This window comes from Tenebrio molitor, chromosome Y, assembly GCF_963966145.1.
Source record: "Tenebrio molitor chromosome Y, icTenMoli1.1, whole genome shotgun sequence".
NCBI classification, from domain to species: domain Eukaryota; kingdom Metazoa; phylum Arthropoda; class Insecta; order Coleoptera; family Tenebrionidae; genus Tenebrio; species Tenebrio molitor.
Genome location: NC_091056.1, coordinates 2,810,446 through 2,829,499, shown reverse-complemented (window position 1 = coordinate 2,829,499; position 19,054 = coordinate 2,810,446). Strand labels below are relative to the sequence as shown.

The window sequence follows — 19,054 nt, the reverse complement described above, 5'->3', positions numbered from 1 at the left end:
TCGTCGAAACATTGAATTGCAAAATGAAAAAGTGAGACATAATCGGTACATTTTAAACATTATAATTAATTGTGTGCTTTTTTGTGGAGCTTTCGAGCTCGCATTGAGAGGACATGACGAGTCCACCTCCTCCTCTAATCCAGGAGTTTTCCGTGGATTAATTAATTTTAGTGCCGACTTGGACGTTCCTCTAAAAGAGCATTTAGAAAAAGCTACGGTTTTTAAGGGAACGTCAAAAACTGTCCAAAATGAAATTTTGCTAACAATGTTTAGTGTGTGCCAAGAAGAAATTTCTAAGGAAATTAATGAAGCCGATTACTTGGCTGTAATAGCTGACGAAACCAGTGATGTCTCAAATATATTTCAAATGGCAATCGTTTTTAGATATATAGTTAGAGGAAAGCCGGTTGAAAGATTATGGCATTTTTTAAGCCCTTCAGATCACGATTCAAGAACCTTGTCTTCGGTTATTCTTACAGAGCTTGAAAAGCATGTCAAAGATGATAAAAAAAAACTTATTGCTCAAACATATGATGGTGCAGCAGTCATGAGCGGGTCGTCTAACGGGGTGTAAGCAATTGTAAAACAAACTTATGAATACGCTACCTACGTAGATTGTTATTCACATCAGTTAAATTTGGTCATGTTAAATGCTGCTTCTGCAAACACCAATGTCCGTATATTTTTCGCAAACTTGCAAGGAATTTGTACATTTTTTTCAAATAGTCCTCAACGAACTGGAGTATTGGACGAAACAGTTAAAAAACTTTTGCCACGTTCGGCTCCGACGAGGTGGAATTTTAACTCCAGAGTTGTCTGCACTGTATTTGAACACAGGAAGGATATTATAGAAACAATGCGACAAATTTTAAATCAAAGTAAAAATGCCAGTACTATCAACCAAGCATCAGGCCATTTAAAAATTCTTACCAGCAATAGTTTCGTTTGCTGGCTAAATTTATTTTACAAGATAATGCCCCATGTAGACATATTGTTTGCAAAATTTCAGCGAGAGAAATTGATCCTGTTATTGCCAACAAAAATATATTATCATCTGAAAATCAGTTATTACAGATTAGAAATAATATCCCCGAATTTCCCGAGACCAATCAACCATCAACTTCAAAACGACGTAAGACCGATAAGTGTTAGGAATACGCTCGAGAAGCAAAAGAAGTTTGTGATATTATTGTGTGTCAAGTCAAAGAACGTTTCAGCTTTACTGGCCACTTAATCGCAGCAACTCTCTTTTTTCCGGAAAAATAATAATAATAATCATAATTTTATTCAGAAAATACACAGGTGTTTAACTTCGTCCATAAAAATACAAATTTTTGTTAACTACTTACGAGTATAAAGTTAAATGCTTACTAATACTAAAAAATTCATTGTAATCATATAATGGGTTGTTTATTAGAAAATTTTTACAATCGCTAAAAATACTTTGGTTGGCTGCTCTCTTAAAATTTAGGTGATAGATACTCAAAGTGCTTTATGGATTTTGTAAGTCTGTGACATGGTAAGTATAAATCTGTTCTGTGACGAGTATCATGCTGATGAACATCCTGTGCCCTATCAACAGACGACCTCTTGTGCATTACATATTCTAGACACCTATACACGTACAATGAAGACAGAGAGAGTATCTTGAGTTGTACGAACAGTGGTTTGCAGGAATCCCTTTTCAGGAATATAGTCAATATAGCAATTGTTTTTCCGAAAAGAATTTTCAAGAAACAATTAAAGTTTATCCCTTTTTTAATGGACAAAAACTTAGAACCGTAATTTACGAAACAAAAGAATTTAGGGCAATTTTCGGGTCTACTTGTATTATAAGTATCGTGCCTTCAAAAATAACTATATTTAGAGTAGGCGTTGACGACGTTTTAATTTTGTTAACAGTGTAGATAATTTTGTAGGCAACCAATTATTCTCCGGAGTTACACAGGTTACATAGTAAGTTTTGTCTCAATTTCATATTAAAATTTTGACATTTGACATTCGTTCTCTTTCCCATTTTCAGATTGAGCTGTGTTTGTGATTTTACTCGTTTTATTCCTCGTCTTGCGTACAAAAAATCAGTTCTTGTCGGAACTAAAACGAAATCTGCGTCAGTGTTTTACTGTTTTCCGACATTTTTGTGAACAATGGCACAACATAAAGTCTTCATGTCGATGGAGTTTGGCAGTATTCCCTTGCGTTATGTATGGAAGAGTTTGGAGAATTCCCAGACATTGCAGTGGAATATACGCAGTTTCGACAAACTTTAAACATTTCCTTAAAGAATTTCCAAGAAAATGGATCTGTGGGACGAAAACCTGGAAGTGAGACAAGCAATGGAAGAAGCCCCAGGCACTTCAATTGAACATTTATCACAACAACTTGGTGTGTCTGTTGGTACCTGTCATTCAATTGTGAAAAATGATCTTCACCTCTTTCCATACCGTCTCACATCTGTTCAAGAATTACATCCAGTTGATCTCCCCCAAAGATTAGAATATTGTCAATGGTTTCTGAATACTTTAGATGTTCACCTTGATAAAACCTTTCACACTGATGAAGCCTACTTCCATCTTAGTGGATATGTCAACTCTCAAAATACAAGAATGTGGAGTTCAGAAAATCCACATTTTTTCATTGAAACACCCCAGTACCCCCAGAAAGTAGGCGTTTGGGCTGCTATTAGCCAACGCAGAATTATTGGTCCAATCTTTTTTTAAGGTAACAATTGTAATAATGTTTTAGTAATTAAATAATAATCAATGTTTTTTAGGAAATATCAATGCTGCAAGATACAGAAATGAAATTTTGTCTCCATTTTTAAATCAATTACATGATGATTAGTTAGTTTATGGCTACTTTCAGCAGGATGGTGCTACAATAGATTTTTTGGTCAAATTTTACGACAATAGAATTATAAGCCGTAATACACCAAACAACTGGCCCCCTAGATCATGTGATCTCACTCCTTGTGATTTCTTCTTGTGGCCACACAACAAAAATTCAATTTACACAACACCCATAAATGATTTGGCAGAACTACCAAATAGGATAACACAGAAAATTAATGAAATTAATAATAATCCTATTGTTTTAGAAAATGTAACTAATGCAATTAGATGAAGGACTAGGTTGTGTTTACAAGAACAGGGTGCACATTTTCAACGCTTAAGTACTGTAAATTATGTATAAAATTGTTATCTCCTATTGTCTGAGGTTATGTGCAATACTTAATTTACAATTCTTATTAGTGTTCACAGCAATGTTAATGTTATGTTCTCTTTTATGGTTTAAACAAATAAATGAATTGATACGACTAACTATTTGTCAATTTCCTTAAGGTGGGTACTTTCAGACTGTCTGTTTAGTTCCATGTTCAGTTTCAGTTTTCATTCAATATAAATATACTGAAACCGAATGGAGAATATGAACTAACCGTGTAACATCCCATTTACTTGTTCTCTTTATGTTAACAATTACTTGACTCTAGAGCTTTTGAAATTTTGCGATCTTATTCGACTTTCCATCCGAATTTGGGGTATTTTTCTCCCGAAGATTAATTAAAATTTGCAGCAATGCCTCACAAAGATTTCGAAAGCTGAAACATCATCTTCCGTATATTGGCGAAAAGCCATTAGTTAGCAAATAATTTGTGATTGGAATAATGTTTGGATTATTATTTATTAACGTGAATTTCAATAATCTGAGATGAATGCACTACAAAAATTAAAAATATTTTCTAACCTAATTTTATTTTGTTAAATGTCAGACCAGACGATTCTTGTGTCATTTTCTACGCTGTAAAAATGTTGCAAACAATTGAACTTCCATAGGTTGCTCTAAATATAAATTTATTTGAAGGCACGTTATGACTTTATCGCTCAAAACAATGAGTTAAGTGTGACCTTCAGTGAAAGTGTAAAACTTTTAAAAATTTTAATTACAATTCCTATGGCTTCAGCTGAAGCAGAACGATGCTTTTCGACCCTCAAAAGGATTAAAACTTTTTTAAGGAACACCATGAGTCAAGAAAGACTTTCTGCGTTGGCAATGCTTTCTAAAGAAAGGGACCTAATCGAAAGCATCCCCGATTTTAATCAAAGGGTTATTGACAAGTTCGCTGGTGCTAAAGAACATCGGATGGATTTTCTCTATCAATAGAATGTTGGAGCGTTTTTTTTAATGTTTTCTTTGGTTTATTTTTTTTAAATTTTACTATAAGTAGGTATCTAAACTGATGCAAAAGTAAATGGTTTTGTAAGACACATGCGTAGTTAGTAATTTTTAACCTATAAACCTATTTTAGTAACTGGTAAGTACCTATAAAAGTTGCAACCCCCACATTTTTACAGTACGAGCCGCCACTGATCCAGCGTGACATCCCGCTGGAATCCATCAAGGAAGCCATACATCGATATAGTGCGAAATACAGTGAAAGAGTGTCAGTGCATCCTAGAATGTGCTGGCTAACCAGTTAAATGTGCGCGAAGTTAACGAAGTGCGTAGGCTAAAACGTCTGGAACCATCCGATTTAATTGCAGAACCCAGATAAGTTTAGACTTAAGATCACGTGGACAAATAAACCCTAGATTTGAGATTAAAATTTAGAGTTATTTTTAAAGGTGATCACTTACTGAAGTGATGCACTACATGACCACATCCTAGTCATAAAACAAACGCTTATCGCCCACTGGGCAGATTGCAGATCTCTCTTGGAGTTTTAAAAAAAAAGATCTGTGACAGGCCGACAAAAATTTTTCATTCTGCAATAAAAGAAAACGTTGCATCACTAGACATCGTGACTCAAAAGGATGTGAAATTAGTAAAACAATGTATACAGGGTGTCTCAGCTAAGACTTTCGAACCTAACATCTCGGTTATTTGCCAACGGATTTTTATGAAATTATATTTTATTATTATATTTTAGACCGTGAAGGTTCAATTAGTAATAATAAAATTACTAGTGTCCGACCGAAACCATATTTTTCAGCCGAAACCGAATTTCGGCCTCTGTTACAGTTTCGGTCGAAACCGACACCGAAACTTTTGAATTCAGTTACTTTTTGGACACAAACCTTTGTAATTAGATACAACTGTTTGTCTTCAATCCAAAAATAAACAAAAACACCTTTATGCTTAATAAACTAGGCAAAAATGAATAGGGAATTTTTCAATTTTTGAATTTTTTATAAATACAGTTTAAAATTTGTAATGAAATGTGTTAGAAATATATATCTATACACATTAAATGTAACGTTTCCAGTACCTGTAACATTTTAAATTTATCTAGTGTTTAAGAATACGTGGGAGGATTGGGGCAATTATTTTGCTTTTCAAGAAAAATTGTGGAATTCCCTATTCATTTTTGCCTCGTTTATTTTTATTATAAATCAAACTAAAAAACAACTTCAGTCGGTCTTAATTAAACATTTATAAGTATTATCGGGTGTTTTTTTAAATTTCACCTCATAGCCATCATAGTAGGCGTTGAAGAGTCGATGGTGAATGCACTATAGGGGTTACGGATCACGGATCAGCTGTTTAAATCTTACGATTTACACGAGTGGTGCGTTCACAATCGACTCTTCGGCGCTTACTACGAGGTGAAATTAAAAAAAAAAACATCCGATATTTAATAAATCAAATCAACAACGAGCGTGACGCGACAAAAAACAGTTTCGGTTGGAGCCGAAATTTCGGCCGATTATTGGCCGAAACCGAAACTTAACTGAAACTCTTATTTTCAGCCGAAATTGGCCGAAACCGAATCTTCGGTTGGACACTAAAAATTACCTGAAGTTAAAAAATTTAATTTTAACACATGCTTCCTTTATCGAAAATTATGCGCGATGATTATTAGATTGTTAAACACTAAAAAATAGGGGTCTACACAAACAATTAAGTAAATCACTTGTCTGATTCAACGAAAAGATTAGATTTTGTCGTTAAAAATTTAATGTAAAATTTGAAGGTATTTGAGCAGTTACCTTTTGAAACAATTGATGAATAATTGCCAAGCAACATTTTGTACACCCTTTAAAGTCTGTCAAAATTGGGCGCGCTTTATTAGAAAAAAAATAGACTACAGCGGCAGAACTTTCAATATTGTTGAAAAAGGAAAAAAAAATGCCTATGGAGAGTGTCGTAAGAACTTCAATGACACAGTTCGTTTTCTCGTGGAACACTATCCAAATGTAGGCTTTACAAAATGTAAGGTTAAGAGAGTCGTCAATTTATTTGAAGACACAGGAAGCGTACGTGAACTAAATTACCTTGCTAAAATATCCCGATCGTGTTTTAGTCCTTTATGGAAGAATTAAAGCATCCAGTATAATAAATTACGTTCAAATGTTGTCTTTAACTTTGTAAGTGTTTGTAGGGTTAGCAAGATAAACGTCAAATATGTCACCTGCGCTTCTGCGAAAAGGGATGACCAAAATTCTGCAAAATTGCGGGTTTGTTTCATACGCGTCTACCTTTTTGCATTTGCAGCCACGTTTAACAAAGTTTTTAGCTTTTTTCTTGCAAACCAGACGTCTTTCAAGGACGAGTTTTTCCCTACAGCATTTTTTATTGACGAAATTTTTTTTATGTAAATCTTAATTGATTCAACATTTTAAAAAGGCATGTAAAAATTACGTTTTTCCACTACTTGTCTCAGAAGGTTTCATTATTGACTCTGGAACCGACCCCAGAAGTAGAATTTCTCTCCCAAAGTTAATAATAATTTTCATTATTAACCTAGGTGAATAATGAACAGCCGTCACCTAGCAACGAAAGATTTTCGTTGATTTCATTGGTTAACGTATACGATTTTCATAACAACCGTTGAAAAATGAGAACTCGGATCGTCGCATCGGACTAAATAATTTAATCAATAATTATTATCCGAAAGGGTTTTAACGTATCTAGTAGTGGAAAAAATAGTGTATAAACCACCGTGAAGAAGTCCCTTATAGCCTTCGCGCCTTAGAACCCTCGGCACGCCTCGGGCTCTAATCTTGACGCTCTGGCGGTTATAATGATGAACTTCTTCACCTTGGTGTATAATATACTATTTTAAGACTTGGGTGATTGAATTAATGGGATTTTATTCTTCACCGTCTAAAATATCTGCATTTTAAATTTCTGCGTATATCGAATACGCAGAAAAGTTACGCCCGTATTGCCGAAATCTCGAGAAGAAGTGATAAGTACCTTGAATAATTTGGATTTAAAGACAATTAAAAATGAAATTTTTTTGTTGGTGAATGATCAAGAAACTCAAGTTGTGACATTTTCGTGCAAGACTAATTTGAAATTGCTTTGTTCAAGTAAAAAAAAATATTTAAATGGAACGTTTAGACAATGTGCTAAACACTTTTTATAGTTGTTTTGTTTACACGTTTTAGTAAATGGACACTATATTCTTTTCGTGCTTTGGAATTACTTTTAAAACCAAAAATTGTAGCAGTTGATTTTGAAGTAGCTATACGTAACGCTGTTTTAATAAGTTGACCGGAAGTGCGTTGGATGAGTTGCCATTTTCATTTGGGGCAAGCGTGGTTTAGGGCAATACAAAAATTTGGTTTAGCTAAAAAATATAATGATCCCGAAGATGAAGCCGGAAAGTGGATGCGTTATTTGTTTGGACTACCATATTTAGATCCTGAGGAAGTTGGTGACTGTTTCGCATTCGATTTCGGAGCATTACAACCCACAGATAATCGCATTACCCAACTGGCAGATTATTTGGTGGAACACTATACAGAGTGATCAACAAGAAACCAAATCAAGAGTGCTACCTCATCTTTTATTTTATCGAAACGTACGTCGTATACTAATCAGACACTTTTAGATACTTGCTGTGCACACTCGTTTTGTTGGTTGCCTGCCTCTCAAAAATCTATTATTAATTGCCTTTATAAATTTTTTGTAATTCATGAATAATGGATTTAAAAGAAAGTTATTATTAATTATTATTTATTACTAATTAAGGAAAAAACACACAGTTACATAAAATTCCTTCATAAGGCACGTAATCTTTGGTTACAAAATTTTAAAAGTAATTATTTTTCATAATTCTTTGTTTTGTTGTTTTCTGTAAGAAAAGTGCTAAAGTTATTATTCTCTCATTTTTGGTTAATTGAGAACTTACTCGTATCTTTTCTAGCAGTTTAAAACATTTAAATTACTCCAAGGTCAAAAAATAAGTTTTCACAAAAACTGCTCGAAATGTTTTCCATTGTGGTCCAGAAAGAGTCAAACTCGCCTCTCATGTTTTCCAAAAACACTTAAAAGCTGTCAGGTGAAATGGATTGCCAAAATTCATTTATGATGAAAATTTGTTTAAGGTAATGTGTGGGTTTTATTTCTTGCAACACACAAGGGAAACAAATTAATATCCTCCTTCAAAATTTTTGCGATAAGTGCCATAACTCGATTTAACTTGCTGTCTTAAACGCCTTATGGAAGTTGAGGGATGTTCCTTGATAATTTGTCGAACATTTTGCACCATTTCTGAAATTTGAACCGAGGACTGACCTGACTTCTTCTTAATGATGGACTATGATTCGCTAAAATTAGGCACTATAATTTTAAGACATTAATAAACTTGTTGATAACCAATACCATCAGGTTCGGACATCTGGCTTGAAATTCTTCAGTGTAAGGGGGTACAAAGTAAGGCCAGTCTTCACTTTCTTGTTTCACCCTCTTTCGAAAATAATGTAATAAAAATGCCTTCTCTTTAATGGTAAAACCCATTTTACAACTTATTCTGGGATAACTATTGCTTACAATTTCAATAAACGTCTGTAAATCTTGCCGAAATCGAAGATTTGTTTTCTAGGTTAAATCACTTAAATTGTCAACAACAACAACCTTGAATTTTGAAAAATGTGACATTTCAACGAAACATCTCCGTACCAGTGGCGTCGCGTTTGGCAATAAAGCTGATAATTTACTTACTCTTACAAATGTAAAATGTTGCTCTTGTTTATCTTATAAATTGTTTTCCTTATCTTATAATAATAATAAAATGCACAATTATAATTCCAACGTCTAAAATTCATGAGGTATGATTTATTATAAAGTAGAGTTTGAGACCACAAATTATCTACGGCCATGCTTTGAACGCTTATTTGCGTATGATTCTGCTACGACGTGACCGATAATTTGCAACGCTTGCTCTGATTTGGATTCTTGTTGATCACTCTGTATACATGAAAACGCAAAATTTCCTTCTTGGATATGGGCCGAATTATCATCTAGTGTAGACCATACGACTAATGCTTGTGAATCTTTTCACTCGCGTTTTAATGGCATCTTTTATGTTACACACCCACCTCTATTTATATTTTTAGAAGTACTTAAAAATTTCGTGCTCCTGGCAGGGTCACCCATGCCGGCAAGGCTTGAGCGGAGCGGCGAAAAACAAAGGACGGCTCAACCCTCAGGATCCACCACGAAAGTCGTGGCACGGGAACTGGCGAACCCGGGGGAAATCCGTGCTACGGTTTGGTCGAACGCGGACCAACCGTCACACACTGTAACTGCGGCTCACACCTCAACCACAGGTTAAATAAGTTACCCAGATAGATCACTTGGCGGCGTAACTGATCCCGAAATTTCAGTGCACATGCGCGGCCTGGTTCGTGCGCCTTCAATACAGCCATCACCTGTGGTCATCACGTTGAAGCTGTCGTTTGCAGTTTGCGTGTTTGCATTCTTTTGTGTTTTGTGAAAATGAAGTGCAGGTACTGAAAGGAAAAGACATGTACATTGAATCGGAGCTGTCTAGAGAGGAGATGGCAATACAAAAGAAAATCAGGAATATAGCCCGAGAAGAACGGAAAAAGGGCGCTGCAGCCAAAGTGAGATACCAAAAGGCTGAAATAGATGGACAGATTATGGAATGGGACAAAAAGAACCACAAACTCGTTTCAAAAAACTAAGAGAACTCCCAGATGGATTCGATATGATAACGACCCGGCTACGTAAAAGGTATAGAAAAGGAAAAGTAACAAGAAAAACTGAAGACACACATACGGAAGAAAACTTAATAGATACAGGTCAGGAAGACTCTCGGGTGCAGAAGAGTGATTACCTCCTCACCTTAAACCAGCAAATCAATGAAACCGAAACAAAGCTAAAACACAGGAAGCATAAGGTAATTCTAGTAGCGACGTGGAACGTAAGAACCCTGTACCAGGCTGGAAAACTCAGGCAAGCTCTACATGAGATGGAAAACTATGGGGTGGAAATAATGGAAATAAGCGAGGCAAGATGGAAAGGTGTGGGTGAAATTTCAGTGGACAGATACAAGATAATATATTCAGGCCAAGACGAGACAACTGGGGAACATATGAATGGAGTTGCAATAATTCTGAATAACAAAGTTCGAGACTCACTGATATCTTGGGAACCAGTTAATGATAGAATTATCACAGCGAGGATAAATATGAAAAATAACAATTTTACAGTTGTACAGTGTTATGCCCCTACAAATGTTGCCGATATTGAAGATAAAGAGGTCTTTTATAGCACACTGAATCGCACAATGGGATCTATTCCTAAAGAAGATATCGTCCTGCTGATGGGTGACTTTAATGCTAAAGTTGGTACAGACAACAATGGACTAGAAGATATAATGGGCAAAAATGGTATAGGAGAAAAAAATGAGAATGGTGAAATGATGGTGGAGCTCTGTGGACTGCATCAGCTCAAGATTGGAGGAACACTATTTAAACATAAAAACTGTCATAAAATAACTTGGGTATCTCCCGATAAGAAAGTCCAAAACCAAATTGATCACATATGCATAAGTGAAGCTTGGTGTAATAACCTACTTGATACACGTAATAAAAGGGGTGCTGATATTGAAACAGATCACTACTTAGTAGTTCCAAAAATTAGAGCTGAGCTACAAGTCATGAAGAAGAAATATAAACCTAGAGTGACGAAGATTTTTGATATACAAAAATTAAAGAAAGAGAAGTTCAAAGAGAGATTTATAGACATGTTGAGGGAGAAAGAGGCATCCATAGACTATGACAACAAAGGAATACAAGATGTTTGGCAGCATTGCAAGGACGCATTCTTGGAAACTAGCAAGCAAGTACTCGGGTATAAATCAAGCAAGAAAAGAGAATGGATGAGCCAAGACACTTGGAATAAAATTAAAGAGAGAAGAGAATTAAAGAAAAGAGGCCTATCAGCAAAAACGAGAGAGAACTAGCATTGTTAGCAAGACCTTCAACAAGATAATATTAAATATAATAGTAAAATTATTAGATAAAGAATTACGGAAAGAACAGAGTGGTTTCAGGTCGGGAAAAGCATGTAGAGATATGATTGTTTCGTTGAGGATAATAGTAGAACAATCGATGGAGTATCAATCTCCCCTATACCTTCTCTTTGTAGACTATGAAAGGGCCTTCGATTCCATAGACCGAAAATGTATGTGGACAGCACTTACGAATAAAGGCCTTCCCCACAAGTTTGTCAATCTTATTAAAGAGGGATATAATGGCTACAAATGTAGGATATTGCATGAGGGTACACTATCCGAAGAGTTCGAGACCAGTATAGGGGTCCGCCAGGGCTGCATCCTTTCGCCACTTTTGTTTTTAGTAGTTATTGACGAAGTCCTAAAAACAACAGTCCAAGAAAAGAAAAGAGGATTAATGTGGACCTTTGAGGAGAACCTAGAAGATCTCGATTTTGCCGACGACATATGCCTACTCTCCCAGAATGGGAAACAACTACAAGAAAAATTGATCACCTAAGTAGAACGTCTGAAAAAGCGGGTCTAAAAATTAATAAAATCAAGACGAAGATCATGCGCTTGAACACAAAGGCAGCAACAAGTATAGAAGTAGGCTCTGAAATCATAGAAGAGGTGGAGGATTTCACATATCTTGGAAGTATAATATCAGGAGAGGAAGGAGTCCTGAAGGATGTAACTTCACGTGTTTCAAAAGCACGTAGTGTATTTGTAAGACTAAGCAAAATTTGGCGATCCAGCAGTACTACTACAGAAACAAAGCTCAAAATTTTCTCGTCAATGGTGAAACCTGTTCTATTATATGGATGTGAGTCCTGGACAGTGACAGAAGGCATAAGACATAAACTCCAAGTATTCATAAACAGATGCTTAAGAACTGTATTGAAAATTTGGTGGCCCCGCACTATAACCAATGAAGAATTATGGATGAAGACCGGACAAGTAGAAATAGCACACGAAATTAGGAAAAGGAAACTGGGATGGATGGGGCACACGTTAAGAAAAGACGACAAAGAGATATGTAAAAGAGCACTCTACTGGAACCCAATAGGGAGAAGGAAGATCGGACGACCAAAAGAAACTTGGAAGAGATCCACGCTGAGGGAGACCAATAAATCTGTGGCAGAGATGGGGTATATTGCGAGAGACAGAAACGAATGGAGAAAATTTGTTTCTTCCCTATGTCCCAGCCGGGAATAAAGGGCTTAATATAATATATAATATATACCCAGATAGATCACTTGGGGGCGTAACTGATCCCGAAATTTCAGTGCACATGCGCGGCCTGGTTCGTGCGCCTTCAATACAGTCATCACCTGTGGTCATCACGTTGAAGCTGTCGTTTGCAGTTTGCGTGTTTGCATTCTTTTGTGTTTTGTGAAAATGAAGTGCACTGTTCCAAACTGTAAAAGCTCGCAACATTTTGATTGAAATTTAAGTTTTCATCGATTTCCGAAAAACCAAAAACGGTAAAGCAGTTTGCGTGAACGATTATTTTTAAGATGAAAAAAATAACGGCAAAACGTTTTTTACCTGAAGAATGCACATGGTTTTTGAATCTTCAAATTGGCCTTCTGGCCAACTCTCGAGTTGCATACTATTTTGTGGGAAGTTCTTGTCCAGCTGCAGACATGGCACCTCTTGTTTTCGAGACAATTGGCAAATTAGAAACAATTGGTGTGTTGTCTTGTCTTGCATATGACTTACAAATAAATTATGTTTGTTTTAGGTATCGAAGTGTACTGCCTCATAAATGATCAAGGTTCCAATTTTATTCAATTAATGTCACTGTTAGGTGTAACAAGGGAACATCCTTACTTTGAAGTAAATTCTCGAAATTTTTTTGCAATGTGCCATTTGATTAAATCACTACGTGATAATTTAATCAAATATTGTTACAATTTTGATGGTAAGATTGCCTCATGGGAGCACTTACGCCTTCTATACTCTGACCTTAAGAGACGAAATCTATGTCTTAGTCCCAAGCTAACAGATAAACACATTGCACCTACAAATTTTCAAAAAATGAGTGTCAGGCTAGCCACACAGGTTTTTAGCCACACAGTATCAGCTGCTATGGAAACATATATCGCTTTTGGAATGCTACCCGCGGCGGCTATAGGAACTGCCCATTTGTTCGCAACGATCAATAACTTCTTTGATTTATTTAATAGTTCCAGACTTAAAGGACCTTCATGTTTGCAGTCGGCCTTCACAAAGGCTTCTGTCCAGCTACAACTTTTGCAAGAGTGTAAACATCTTTTTGAAAATTTGACAGTCAACACTTATTAAGATGGCAGCGATGTGACTTCCACTATTAACTGTATTAAGGGTCTCCTTCAGTCTATTTCAGCTTTCCCTATGTTGTTTGATTATTTAAAACAACAGGTGATCTCGTTTCTGTTAACAAGGAGGCTAACCCAAGATTGTATTGAGAATTTTTTCGGAACTGTGAGACAACAGAGTGGAAATGCGCTCAACCCAACACCGATACAGTTCCAACGTGCATTTAAAAAACTTCTGCTATTAGATTTTATTAACCATTCAGAATCTTATAACTGTGCAGATGAAGATTTTGAAAAGACCCTGAAAGACAATGTAGCTACAACTACTGGGATCCTGTTTGGGGCACCTATTGTCACTGAAACACAGTCCTTCAACACTACACTAGAACCAGGTTGTCTGATTTGCAAGAATTGCCAACCAAAAACTGTATATATTATACAGGGTGTTTCTGAAATAAGTGCATTAATTTTAACTGGTAATAGAACTCATCAAAAGGAACAACTTTTCTCTCTGCCATTTTGGCGAAAAACGTTGCGTAATGGCTTAAAAAAATAGGAAGGATTTTCCTAAAACCGTTCATATCTTCAAAACTGAGCTACCTAAAAACGTGAAACAACCAGATTCTTACGAAGTGGATATTTTGCTATACGGGTAGATTTATTTGAATTTCGATTTCGGCGTTAAAACACGTTTTCTGGATGAAAATGGATGTTTTTTTCATATTAGCGCTGATCTCAATTAGCCATTGCAGTATTTAGTGGCGTAGGGCTATTTTAGTGAAAAATCTCTCCAAGTCCAAGAAAGGACTGAAATTATCGAAAGAGGCAAATAAACAGGAAAAACAAGAGGTAGAAGTAGTGAGCGCAAAAAAGCCACCGTTGTTGGTATTGGAGGTGGAGAAGGCTCTCGGGAGAAATATACACCGAAAGTTATCCCTTAACCTAGGCTTAAGCAGAGTGGGAGGAACCCACTCGGAGCCTACATCGCCAGCTCTGTCATCGCCTGGGGACAATTCTGGGTGTTTTAATTTGAAGTGGGACGATGCCGCAGGTAGGTCCAAGTTTAAGGCTGGGGAATACACTAGCGTGACGGGCCAAATAGCACCTGAGACGCCGTCGCTTACGCCGGGGAAAACCAGATTACTACAAGGCTCCAAGCAGGAGACGCCTGCGTTCCTGACACCTAAAATGCAGGAAGGGCAAATTAAAAAGAGAAAGGCAACAGCGACCCCGAGTCCAAACGAGGAGGTGACCCGGAAAAGAAACCCCGAGAAACGGGCTATGGATCGGTTGTTTGCACAAAGAGGAAAGCTTAGCAAAATTGTGGGAGAATCTTACCATCCTAGGAAAGACCTGAAGTCCGTGGTGGCGAGCCTTACAAGCTTGGTGGCACAGCTGCAAGCTTGCAACACGCCGCAAGAGAACGAAGAGGACGCCCCCAAGGAGGCCGAAAAGCCAAAGGAAAAGCCCGAGAAGGTGCAAACCCCAGCGGAGAATGCGGAGAAGAACGATATGGCATGCTAGACGGACCCCATGTCCAAAGGCGGCGAGGAAGAAATCGATAGAGCCTGGAAAAGGATGAAACAAGCCGAGGCCCGAATGAGGGAACTAAGATCGGAGAACGAGAGGCTGAAAGAAGGGCTTCGAAAAGCTCCCAAAAACAAGGATGAAGAAGAGAAACGACTCCAAGTAGTGTTGGAGGGTGAAGGGATAGACCAGGTGGCGATGCTCAAACTAAGTTGCGTCGACACCGTGAAGATGAGGAACTTGGTACAAGCAGTCTTTAGGGAAAGTACTGTAAGGGTAAATATTTATGCACCCACAAATTACCAGCAGCAAAAAACCCAAGACAGTCAACCACAGAGAAAAAAAAAAAGAAAGGCCTGCTACAAGTGCGGGGAAGGGCACGCGGCGCGAGATTGTGGGAACGAGGAGTCATGCCCACTATGCCAAAAGTTTGGGCACAACGCAGGAGGCAGAGGATGTGGTGCTTTCCGGAGCGCTCTTGATAAAGCCAGAAAGGCCACGAAAGTAGAGGCAACAAGGGCTCCTCCAAAAAACGAGGAGAATAGTAAAGTGGACGGTACAGGCTGATGAAGAAAACCTCAGTGACCACCAAAACATCACATTCGAAATACAATCGGAGGGAGCTTCGCAAGAAACCAAAGGGAAAGGACAACGAACGGGATGGACGTTGAACTCAGAACGGGCACACGAGTTCGGCAAAGCGCTTAGGAAAAACATTGAGGAAGAAAAGAAACAAAATGGAGATGAGGTCTGTGTGGAACAATGGCAGCGTGCAATCACCAAGGCCTGTGGAGTGGTGTTTAAGAAAAGAAAGAACAACCCATCTGGACGACGACCGGTATGGTGCTGGAGTGGGGATGTGGCCGAAGCAAGAAGGGTCTGCCTAAAAAACAAAAGAGTGATGACCAGACGTAACAAGGTACGTCACGCCACGACAGAAGAAAAGCAAGAGGCGTACAAAAGATATATGAAGAGTAGGAAAGACCTAAGAATAAAGATTAAGGAAGAGAAGGACAGGAGATGGCGGGAAGTCTGCGAAGATCTCAACCGGGACATTTGGGGCGATGCGTTCAAGATTGCATGCGGTCGATGCAGGATACTTCCAAAAATAACATTAACCGATCGAGAACTCGCCCGTGAAGTGGAAAAACTGTTCACCGAAGCAAGACACAGCAAAAAAGGGAAATACGATTTTATGCGATAACCGCTATTCCAACAATTACACAGTTTCGGTAATTTCCCATTTCAAATGAATTCATTATAGCTGAATTCCGAAAAATACAGGGTCTCCCAGAACTGGCGGACCAAAATAATACGGTGAATTCATCATCTTCTGGGAATAATAGGAAAAATGTTCAAAAAAATCTATCTTAAATAGTGATTAGGAAAGAAGCAATTTAAACTGACCAATGCTGTTGTTGATGTTAAGTTACCTATTAATCTCTGCCTATTAATTAGTTTTCCTGCTTTATTTGAAACTATGGATACATTTCAAATGATGCATATGCATTGTTGGGTATCCGCATTGTTTGTGCAATGACGGACGTTTTTAGGTTATAGTATTTTTCAGGTTATAGTATTTCTGCTAGGATGTTCCCTATTGGGAAAACGAACTGCGTACCCCTGAGGAGCAACTGTGGCACTCTCATCACACTGTCCATATAAGACAAGCATATCAAAATATTCTGAAGCGGTAAACATTACGCGTTTTTAATGACTTGTCAGAATTGTCAGAAATAATTTATTATGACATAATATTCAATTATAATGTCTTTGCAACAATCAAATTTGTTTCGATAGTTACCAATATAATTTTTTAAGGTAATTTTATATCTACACACGATTGGTCAATTAAAAACGTTCTTATTTTAAAATCCAATGAGGATGGATTTTTTTAAATATTTTTCCTATTATTGCCAGAAGATAATGATTTCACCGTGTTATTTTGGTCCGCCAGTTCTGGGAGACCCTGTATAGGCATCATGTGACGCTCCTGGCCATCTAGCCACAATATCCATAATTTTCAAAGCAGCGTCTGCTATTGTCTGCACACTGAATGAGAAACATTGATTCCTGTTTCTGAAAGTTTCCGCATTATCTCCACCAGGGGACTGAATTTTTACATGACTACAGTCTATTGCACCTATACATGTAGGGAATCGTGAAATATTAAAACATTTACTTTTAGCATCTGCTCTTTCTTCTACTGTTTGAGGCCTAAGAGTTACTAAAGCTTGGCTGACCCTTTTTATTGTCTTCGAAGCAGTTGATTAGTGAACTCCAGAGAAGTCACCTGCCACACTTAGGAAAGATCCTATGGCATAGAATCTTAAAGTTACAAGAAGTTGTTCAGCCATATTTAAAGCATCATTTCTAAAAATTAAATATATACATATAACTACAGCTTCATGCATCATAGCTATTTATACAACAAAAGATAAAAGCGATACTTTTTATCACCAGGCGTGAAAATTGTTGATGAAGAACACGCCGTGTGATAAAAAGACGCTTTTACCTCGTGATTTATACAAGATTTTATCGAATTTTGAAGAAAAATAAACTAAAAATGTTCTCCGTACAAATTTATTGTCGAATTTGATCTAGAAATCTAGAGTCGTTGCTATACCAACTTCTAACAATAACAACGAGTTGTTTATGAACATTTTCAAAGTGTTCGAATTGAAACTGCATTTTGTTGGAAAGAAGTGAGTTCTTCTGAATTTCCAGGTACTGAAAACGATGCAAATGCAGCTCTTGCAGAATTTGTTGCCAGAAAAATCAAGCCAAGTGAATTAATATGCTTATCAACGTTTCAAAATAAGGTGTGATGAGAAAAATGTCAAAGAAGCTATCACGGAAAAAGTTCTTGTGACATGTTTTGTAAACAAAGCCAAGCAGCAGAAATCTCCTACTTTGTGGAGTCGATAGAAAATAAGAAGAAAAAAAATCTGCAAAAATTGTTGAACAAGGTAACGAAAGTAATGGAACTGATACCATAAGTGCATAAGTGATCCAGCATCGTTCCCCCGCCCAGGAATCTCACAGGGACTATCAGTGCCGGATAAAAGTATTAATTTTCAGAATTGCATTATAAATATTTATAATAAATAAATGTTCTTTTGCTGTTTTTGTCTTATTTCTCGGAAAGAAAAATGATTCGCTATGAGTGACAAAAAGTAAAAAGCTCCAGTTACAAAAAGCTAGAGTTTATAAAACTACAATGAAATACAAAAAGTTAACTTTTACCATCAAAATTCGATAAAATTCATTAGTGTCCCAAACTTCAAAATGATTTGGTCGATTTCGCACAACTCTTTGTTTTCGTAGCGGTACATCTTCATCATCGCTGAACGCATTTATAACATCAACATTTTGCATTGTTATTAAAAATGAATTAATTTTGAAAAAAGCCGTGAACGTCTATTTTCTTTTGAATCAACTGCTTGTTAAAGTCCAACCATTAGTTAACTTATACAACGTGATCAAGAATGACTAAATCTGTTGGTAACAACGAAAATTTGAATGATTTTGGTACCACTGTAATCTAAACGCATTTCCGGTTGTCAGCTTTGACAGAGTTGACAGGCGAATTTGACGTTTAGTGCCAATTATGAAACAGAAAAACACCAATATCGTCGGCTACACAAGCAAAGCATGTAACTCCACATTTTAGTGAAAATGATTTTTTTACCCCATGTGTTATAATATTATCAGATCTATCTTCCTATAAAAGACTTAAATCCCAAAAAAATTCTTTCTCTGAAAAAAACCGTCAAAAGATATTCACTCAACTCCAAATGATTTATAATGTGCATGGAAAAATACGTAACTCCGTTAGCGGGCATTACATTTGTCACAGCGGTCACACCTAAGTTGGCTTTGGTTGGAATTGTTAGTTTGACATTTGATTTGAAATTTGTTTGAATTTGTCTGTTCTTACATTGTATTGATTTAAAAAATGAACTGTACCGCAACT

General features: G+C 36.9%; 1 protein-coding gene and 1 long non-coding RNA gene across 3 annotated transcripts in view; one reads left to right on the top strand and one right to left on the bottom strand.

Annotated features, from left to right (window-relative positions):
- Positions 1-19,054, top strand: part of LOC138140542 (uncharacterized) — a 305,855-nt gene that overhangs the window by 204,546 nt on the left and 82,255 nt on the right. The window lies entirely within an intron of this gene.
- On the bottom strand, positions 7,807-9,629 carry LOC138140627 (uncharacterized). The gene is made up of 3 exons (XR_011162652.1): positions 8,611-9,629; positions 8,138-8,555; positions 7,807-8,080 (listed from the first exon to the last, which is right to left on the bottom strand). It is a non-coding gene; the product is annotated as an uncharacterized lncRNA (long non-coding RNA).